Source organism: Durio zibethinus, chromosome 5, assembly GCF_047325235.1.
Source record: "Durio zibethinus cultivar Kanyao isolate XHJ-2024 chromosome 5, ASM4732523v1, whole genome shotgun sequence".
NCBI classification, from domain to species: Eukaryota; Viridiplantae; Streptophyta; class Magnoliopsida; order Malvales; family Malvaceae; genus Durio; species Durio zibethinus.
Genome location: NC_143166.1, coordinates 7,992,615 through 8,002,382, shown reverse-complemented (window position 1 = coordinate 8,002,382; position 9,768 = coordinate 7,992,615). Strand labels below are relative to the sequence as shown.

Below are 9,768 nucleotides of genomic sequence, written 5' to 3'. Positions count from 1 at the left end.
TTAATAGATTTGTGCAATATTTTTTTCTATATGGCCACAATATACTATAATTGTGACAAAAAGTGTGATAAAATTAGTAACATATTTTTTATTGTATAATGGAATCTAACTAGAAATTGTGACCCAATATTGTGATAGACTTTTCAATATTGTGATAATTTATAAATTTTAATATTTTTAAAAAATTAGAAAATTTTTAAAATTTTTAAAATATTTTTTGTATTAGAGAGACTAAATTTTAAATTTAGTACAAGTAAAGGGATTAAATTTCAAATTAATTTCCTATAAATATAAAATTAAATTTCAAATTTTGTATGAGTATAAAAATTATTTACATAATTTAATAATTAATTTTATTCATTCCAATTCTCACCTCCGCAAGTCAATATCATATCAACAAAATTAATATTCGTTTCATCAAGTCAACAATCATGTCAGTATTCTAATAATAAAAAAAATGATGAAATTAGTAATTCGATTAATATTATCAAATCAAAATAATAAGAAAATTAAATTTGTATGAATTATAATATAAAAATTAAATTTTAAATTTTAAATTTTTGCAAAGTACAAAAACTCATGACATAATGTAACTTCTAATATTTGAATAATTTGACCTCTGGCATAATTTGAATTTATATATGTGAACACTAGGAAAACTTTTCATGTCCTCGGAGTTTACTGCATGAAACTTAAAACCATATCTAGTTTTAATACTTAATAAATAATAGTAATAGGGCATGATTTAGGTTTGTTTTAAATTAAGCACATGATTATATATATTCACATAAGAAAATATTAGTCTTGGTACTAGATCTGGTTAGTCATTTCATTTACATAGAATCATGGATCTGTTGGTTAGTTCTAGCTAGCTTTTGTTTTCTTTGAGTGATGAAAAACAGCCCGGATCATTTTCCATCACAGAAACACAAAAAGGGAAAAAAAATAAAGTATTAAAATGGCAATCACATAAACAGAATATCTAGTTCCAGATTATAGTTATTGTTTTAATTGTCCAAGTTCCTAAAAACCAAAATGAAAAGAGAAGAGTACCCGGTGCCCTGCCGCATTTCGCCCACAAAAAGGACCTGACAGACCGAACAAGAATACCACCACAAAATCGAAGACAACGACACCCCACTTTCCCCTCCTCTAATCAAGTAATAATTAACCTGTACAAAACAAGGAATTTCACCTAATCAACTAATAATCTATTCATTTTTTTCATCTAATTATCTGTTTCTTCCTTTACAGCTCCAATATATTCTTCATTTTTCAGGCAACGCTGATGATGCTATTGCTGTCACCACTTGACATGGCCTAAAAAGTAGACTAGTATGCTGCTGCCGCTGCCGCCGGAGCCGTGGACTGCTCATCGGCGGATGGCGTTGAGAGTCTTAATGATAGAGGTAAAAGTGTTAAGTTAAAAGCCTCAAATCCAATTATAACAACGGAAGCGAAATAAAAAAATCAATCAAACACATAAGAAACAATAATTTAACGTGAATTGGTCTAACTGATCTACGTTCACGGATGAAAAACAAGATCTACTAGTTGTAGAGAATTACAAATATACATCAAATCAATCTCACTCAACAATCAATACACATAGACCCTCTCAATCTCTTCTAATCTTAGGGAGTATTTTCAACCCAACTAAATACATACCATGTATACCCTTTCAATACAACCAAACATACACTTATATGCACTCATACATCATACTTATGTAGGCTCTCTTAGTTTCCTCTAGTCTACTTACAAACAAACATACACACCCATAAGACATAAAGCCCTAATACTCCTATGAGGTATCTATCCCATAAAACTCTACAACTCTTTTACATTTTTTTCTCATACTTAATCCTGTAGAGAATTCATCTATTTATAACTATACAAACTTGCCTATTAAGAATCTCTTTCCTCTTAGAATTCTTCTCCTGCAAGTCAAACTTACCTATTAAGAATCTTCTTTCTCTTAAAATTCTTCTTTTGCATGTCTTTTTGCCTATCAAGCAATATCTGATCAATCCCAAACAAATCTCTTATGGGATTTGAGTCATTATTCCTAACAATCTCCATATTGACTCAAATTTCATCAAATCATCTGTCTTTATGCTGGATATAATTGGCTCCACTTACAATGAAAGTCTCACAATATCTTCTTTTGTGTGTTTTCACGCTTCACGCAAACCGATCCTCAAAACATGAACTCGAACTTTTTTCTTAAATCGAGCTCTTCCAAGCTTGCCTCTTCTCATGTCTTGAACCTCTATCTCTTCCCATGTCTCAAACCATGATCTGATACCACTTGTTAGGCTAAAAGCCTCCAATCCAATCACATTAGTAGAAGCGAAATCAAATAATCAATCAAATACATAAGAGACAATAATTTAATGTGATTCGGTCCAACTGACCTATGACTACGGATGAGAAACAAAATCTACTAGTTATAGAGAATTACAAACATACATCAAATCAATCTCACTCAACAATCAATACCCATAGACCATCTCAATCTCCTCTAGTCTTATAGAGTATTTTCAACCTAAATAAACACATATCATGTGCACCCTTTCAACATAACCAAACATATACCTATATGCATTCATATATCATACCTATATGAACTCTCTTAGTTTTCTTTAGTCCACTCACAAACAAACATATACACCCATAAGATGTAAAGCCTCAATACTCTATGGGGTATCTATCCCACAAAATCCTATAACTTTCTGATGTTTTATCTCACACCTAATCCTGTAGAGACTTCATTTATTTATAACTATACAAACTTACCTATTAAGAATCTATTTTCTCTTATAATTCTTCTCCTACAAGTCAAACTTGCTTATTAAGAATCTTTTTACTCTTAGAATTCTTCTGTTACAAGTCAAACTTATCTATTAAGAATCATCTTTCTCTTAAAATTCTTCTTCTATAAGTTTTTTGGTCTATCAAGCAATATCTGACCAATCCTAAACAAATCTCTTATGGGATTTGAGTTATTATTCCTAACAAAATGGTCAAGTTGGGTTTTCTGATTTAAATTAAGATCGGCAATTTTTTTATGATGGAGGAACTGAAAGAATTGCTATTGGACGGATAAGCTTTGAAGACATTTTGCTGGGGGGCTTGGCCGTAATGTGAGATTCTCCATATAGTTATTTCCTCTGTGACTGGTAAAACTACTGGACTTAAAGTCACTGAAAACTTTGACATAGGAAATCCATTCATCTGTGGTTGTGAGTGTGACTGTGACTGTGACTGTGACTGTGGTAACGAGACATTTTCTTCATCTTCTTCCGATATGGTTTGAGTATATGAACTGCAAACAAAAATCAAATAGTAACAAATAATTATAATTATAAACTGAAAAAAAGGAAGTAGGAAGAAAAAGAACTGATTCTTGAGAGCAAATTGTTGTTAGGGATATGTCTAGAGAAAAATAATATATACGTACTGAATCAGTTGTTATATCAAAAAGACTAGATCTACGGCGCTTCTGATTCTGGTTAAGCCGCCTGAGAAAGTACTTCTGAGCATTACTTGCCACCTGAGTAGGCGTACGTGTCTTCACAAAGTTTCTCGAAATCCCTCTCCAATCTCCTTTCCCTACTTTCTGCAACCCCATTAAGAACAATCTATGCTCCATCTCCGTCCATGGAACTCCTATAAACAAAATTAACAGTTAAAAAAAGTAGAAATTAGTCTAAAGAATTTTCTTTTCTTTTGCTTAACTGAAGAAATATATAATTAGATCTGCAATATTTGACTAGAAATGTAATAAAAAAAATTACCCCTCTTGCGCTCACGGCTCTTTCCAGATTCATGAACTACATCGTCAGAAACATAACCAGCATCTGCGTTAGAATCCTGAGGCTGCTCAAACTGACAGAGATTATTCATGCTAACACTTTTCCTGAAAGACCCTTTCATGACTCGAACGCCAAATAACATGATGCCGTTCTCTGCTCCGCTGCTGCTCCCGCCACCAGCAACCTCTCCGCATGTACGAGAGTTGTGGCCATTGTTTCCGCTCTGAGAGCAGCTACGGGACATCCTTAGTTTCTCTATATCACCCATTGGTTCAAGTGAAATGAAAAAATAGAGAAACGAGACTGTTTCACTCCATGAAAGGAGAGCAAGAGAGGAGTGGATGCTCTCTAATCCCAAATGAAGATAAAAGAAATGGAATATAGATAAGATAAGTGAAGGCCCGCTTCGGTTGATATAGTACGTAGTAGGGTTTTTGTTTTGTTCCTTTGCAGCTTCCCACATGGGCATTGTAGAAATGTTAAAATGCTTTGCAATGACTCATTGAAAGCTACAGATTGACAATTGATGTTCAACATCTGCAATAATCTGGTTTACTAGATCATGAATCAGGACCGTCCAATCCGCCTAACTACTTTAACGATATAAACAAGGCCGAGTTGATCATTGTCGTGTGTTCCGAGCATTGATCATTAACTCTAGGCCACAGTCCAATAAAGAAGACTTTCTTGATTAATCATGTAATATATAATATTTATATTATAATATACATAAAAATTTGATAAAATTTATTTATGTGCACCTTTAGGTGGATAATATTTTTAGATGACACATAGAATAATAATAAATAATTATATTAAATATTATAAAAATAATCAAATATCAAAAACTTTTAAACTAAATCATTAAATAATAATAATTATTCAAATATCAATTTGAAAAAAAAGATATATGATTATTTACTTTATTTACTATTATTTAAATTCATTTAAAATATTCAAATTTATTTAAATTCATAAATATATGCATGAATTACTATTTAAAAATTTTGGTTTAAGAACATAAAAATATCCATTTTAATTTTTTTTTTTAAATCTCTAGTTAAATAAATGGATAAAAACATCCATTTAAATAAATAGATAAAAATATATTCAATTATTTATATTTTAAAGATTTGAAAACAAAATAGATTTTTACTATTTTAATTATTCCATTCAATACTCCTTTTTTTACTTCTTCCATTTCAGATTTTTTAAAAATTTTCATATAAAAGTATTTTTTTATTTATAATTTTTTTTTCAAGACTCTATTTCCTCTCTTAAAATTTTCTATTCTTAGTTTCTTTTTCTTTTTACAATGATTTATATGATCAATAAGAACAAACAAATAATCTTTTTAGAAAAAAAAAAAAAACTTTTGTCTGAGGTATGTGATTTATTTTTTAAAAAATTTTCATTTCTTGATTTTCATGTAATTTTTGGTTATATATATATATATATATATATATATGTGTGTGTGTGTGTGTATCAGTTCTATTGCTCATATTTTAAATTCTATTATATTATGGTGACTATTATGGTAATAATTGCAGTTTTCTGATTATTCTTTTCTTTTTCTTTTTTTTGTAATGAATGAAACTTTCTGAGTGCATGTATATATAGATAAGATAAATATTTAGGAGATTGAAGAATGTTCTAAAATCCAATGAATTTTTCCCAGTTCAACTTCCTAAATCACATTTTTGTCTTTAATTTCAAATTCCTCTATTTTTTCAATCAATTTCATTATTAAATTTCAATTACATTTTATCTTAATTATCAATTTTTCTTATAATTTCTTGGAATCTATAAATACTTACTACATTTGGATTTTATGCCAACTTTATATATATATATATATTATATATGTAGCAATTTTCTCTTTTTACCAATTAAGCAATCAAATTTATGATATGAATTTAATTAAAAATTTCAATGTCTTAAACACTTACTAATATACTTTTCTAAATTAAGATAGTTATCAAAAAGCTATTTGAAAATTTTGTTGATAAATTATATTTTTATTTTGGAATTTTTTTTCAATCTATAAAATAAAAAATCAAATAAAAAATTTTAACATTAAATATATAAATTTAATAAAAAAATAAAGAGAGAGAAGATATAAATATTTAGTGATAAAAACAAAATTTTGAATCTACAAAAATTCTATGTTGATTTTTTATGAATTAAATTAAATATTATTATAAATATAAAAATCGCATGCATTTGTATGGGTAAAAAATAGTTAAATAAAATATTTTAATAATTTAAGACATGGGCATACTCTAAGTTTTCACCGATCCAGCTTTAGTCTTTGCCTGGTCCAGAGTTAAATCATATGGCCATTGGGTCCAATTATATCTAAACAATAATTTGAGAAATGTTATTTTTAATCTATCCTTAGGATCTTTACCTCAATTTACTTAATTTAAAACAAAAATTACACACTTAAATCCTCTCAAATTTACAATTTACAAAAATATGTTCAGCATGCATGCCATCGACTAAATTATGAGATTAGTTTTTATATTCATTCAAAGTTTAACATTTAGTCCTACATAATAAGTTGAACAAATTTAATCACTGTTGTTTTTGGATTGTTAAATGTGAGACCAAATCTAACAAAATTATAGAATTATCACTAAATTATTGACGTGAAAATTTTTTGGCCATGTGAATTGCTGATATAGTTTCATCTGGATAAGCAAAAGCCACATCAAATAATTAATTTTTTCTCTTTTTTTTCTTTTTTTTTTCTTCTTTCTCCCTCAAACTTGACCTCGATCCTTAGCCTGCAAAATGGAAATTCCATTGTCCTTTGCCACCATATCTCACCCGTGGTCGAGCCGTCCTTCATCTGCAACCAACAACAACCATGTTGTTTGCAAAGCTTGCTAGAACAAAGAAATGATTGTTGATGAAGAACTTTTACTTAAGCACCAGTTGCAATCTGACCTTCCAAGCCTTGTATTGGTTCAAAGATGGAGCCTTCAAGGATAAAAGCGCTACAATAGTTAAGAGTTTTAGTGTGACCGTTTAAGTTTTTTCACAATTAAATCATCATTATAATAGTATTTTTGTGAAATAAAATAATTTGTCATTAAAAGTTTATCACTAATAAAATATAGAAATTGGCACCCCTTGATTTTTGGAGGAAAATAATATATTAGTGACAACATATAAAGTGGTCACTACTTTTGAACAATGCTGTGACAACAAAATTTATTTGTCACTTCATAATTTACTGTTTGTTATAAAAAAATTGTCATAATTAATTATAACAAATTAATGTCAACCATATATCGTCACAATAATAAATTTACTATTGTGACAACAAAGAAGATAGTAGAAAATTATTAATAGATTTACAATGACTTTTCATAACATTGCCTAATTACTTTTTTTATTATCTTATACAACGATCAAAATAATTCTTATGATCATAATTATCAAACCTAAACAATCTGATATTTTGACCCAATGACTATTCTTCTCTCGAGTTAGTTCTTTAATTGGACTCTTTATACTCTTTATACATTTGATCTAAGAAAATTCATATTGATCCATCAGGTTTATTAAAAAGTTGATGATCTATCAAGTTATTTATTAATCTAAATATATTAAATATAACTTTTCAATTAATTTTTAAATTAATTTTTACATATTAATTATTTTTTCATAATTTTCACAAAATTATTTTTTAAAAAGAGGTTAAAAGTAAAAATATTATAAAAAGTAAAAAGTAAAAAAAAAATTTGTAAGTGTTTAAATAATAATGAATATTTCAATTCTTATATAATAAGTTTTAGTTTATACAATTATGTAAAATATTTATATAAAACCTGTAGCTATAAAACCAGACAAGTATATTGTATCAATACAATTCAATTTTGGTACAAAAAATGCTAAACCTTTTTCCAAAACTTAAACTGTAATTATAAGACTTGTAACCCAAAAAGTCTTTAATCTGGTTGCACAAAATAACTAGAATGATCAATGTTGTTCTTTCCTTTTTGTTGAAGCTGGTGTAAGACTTTCTTGTGTTAAGCTTGTTAACATATGTTTTCATAAAATTTTCTTGTTCCATTGTGCCTAAGAATAAAAAATTTAAAACAGTGAATGAGATTCAATATGTAGATGCAAACAAATAGTGGCGTAATGATCAGTTAGTGGCTATTTTACTAGTAATATACTTCTGGTGATATATTAACCAGACATCATGCCACCCCTTCCTATAATCAACTCACCAGGTCTTCCAAGCTATTTTTATCAAATCTATAGTATTAGTCTCAACACCCTAAACCTTATAAACTAAATTAAATCAGTAATCACTTACATTAAATATCAAAATCCCACTATCTAGGTCTTGATATAATCCAATCACCTTACTAGGCAAGCATGATTTTTCTTTCCTCTTCTTTACTTGTGAACTCTTAGAAACATGTATGGTTAACAAGAAAGTTATTCAATGAATCAGAACTTTAACTCAAACAATAGCAACAAAATTATAAGTTAGAAAATGCATACATTTTTATTAGCAAAAGCAGAGAAGGATACTTTATCACCTGTAATGTTGACTTTGGTCTTAAACCTTTAATAGTATCCTACATTAACCATTTATCTTAGTTTTATGGTATTGAATATATTAAACAAACAATAGCATTCATTTAAAAACTATATATACCTTGATTTTATTTGAAATACTCAAATTTGTAGGATTTTTTCTATTTTTTTATCCATTGAGCTCTTACCAGTAGCTTACACATACTTAAAACAATTAGTATAATAGGATTTTCATTCATTTAATAACAAAATAAGTATGAAAAAGTTTTCTTACAAATTCTGATCTTCTTGGACATCTAAGCTTGTTATGGCCTTCTCTATGGCAGTATCCACATGTTATCTTCCTCCCTTACCTTGATAGGTTGGTCTTACTTTTTCTTCAAGGGTTTTTTACCTTTTTTCTTTGTTAGTCTATTTGGCATCCTTTTTGACTAAAGAAGGTAAAATTGGTCCATGGATGCTTTTAGGCAAATACTGCTTTCCTCTAACAGAGTTCATCATATGTTTTTAAGCATGTAAATATTTTTCCTTGTTGAACCATGAATTTACAAAATTAAGTGGATTTAATCCCTCATACTTTGTGGCACTCATTGCATGCGGACATGGAATTCCACTTATGTCTCATCTCTTACAAAAGCATGAATGGTGTTGTAACAGGATAATGAAACTATTTCTCTTGTGTTTCAACATTCTCCTAATATACTTTATACTTATTATTGCCATTCTTTTCAACCTCCCATTTTTTAGACAGTTGCTTAAACTTCTCAGCTTTTTCTACAATTTTGGGACCATAATTAGTCTTTCATTTGTTAACAATCTCCCTTTTTTGCACCAATCTCTTCATTACATAAACCATAATATCTTCTAGCATGCTAATGATGGGCTAGCACCTAACTTCCAAAATGATACCATTAAAGTTTCACACATATTGTTATTAATGACATCACATTTAATGATGTCATTGAAGAAACCTTGGCACCAATCTTGTACTTGCCATTTCTCTAGTGACTCTTTCTTTTCTCTAAACTTTCCCTCAATGCCTATCATGATTTCTAAATGTTTTTCAACTTAGGCTTGTTAAGAGGCCTAGTACATATCTAAAACTATAATTTTGAGTCTTTTCCTCTATGAATCTTTCCCCACTTAGTATAAATATGTCTAGCACACATTCTTTGCTCTACATGTGGCAATATATCCCCAACAGATCTTATCAAACCCTAATATATTGAAAAAAAAAAACAAAGATAATTCATGTATTATAACACAACAATTATACCAGTTAAGTAAACAAGTATGAAAAAGTAAATAAAAACTATGGGCAATTAGAGAAATTACCTTCTACATATCACTTATCACAGACCATCGATGTCTATCTTGAATACCTAAATCA

General features: G+C 28.6%; 1 pseudogene across 1 annotated transcript; it reads right to left on the bottom strand.

Annotated features, from left to right (window-relative positions):
* Positions 1 to 1,141: 1,141 nt before the first annotated feature.
* On the bottom strand, positions 1,142 to 4,192 carry LOC111282686 (transcription factor MYB1R1-like; annotated as a pseudogene). Its single transcript, XR_016342150.1, has 4 exons — positions 3,801 to 4,192; positions 3,465 to 3,672; positions 3,020 to 3,340; positions 1,142 to 1,431 (listed from the first exon to the last, which is right to left on the bottom strand). The product of XR_016342150.1 is annotated as a transcription factor MYB1R1-like (transcript).
* Between the last annotated feature and the right edge of the window lie 5,576 nt (positions 4,193 to 9,768).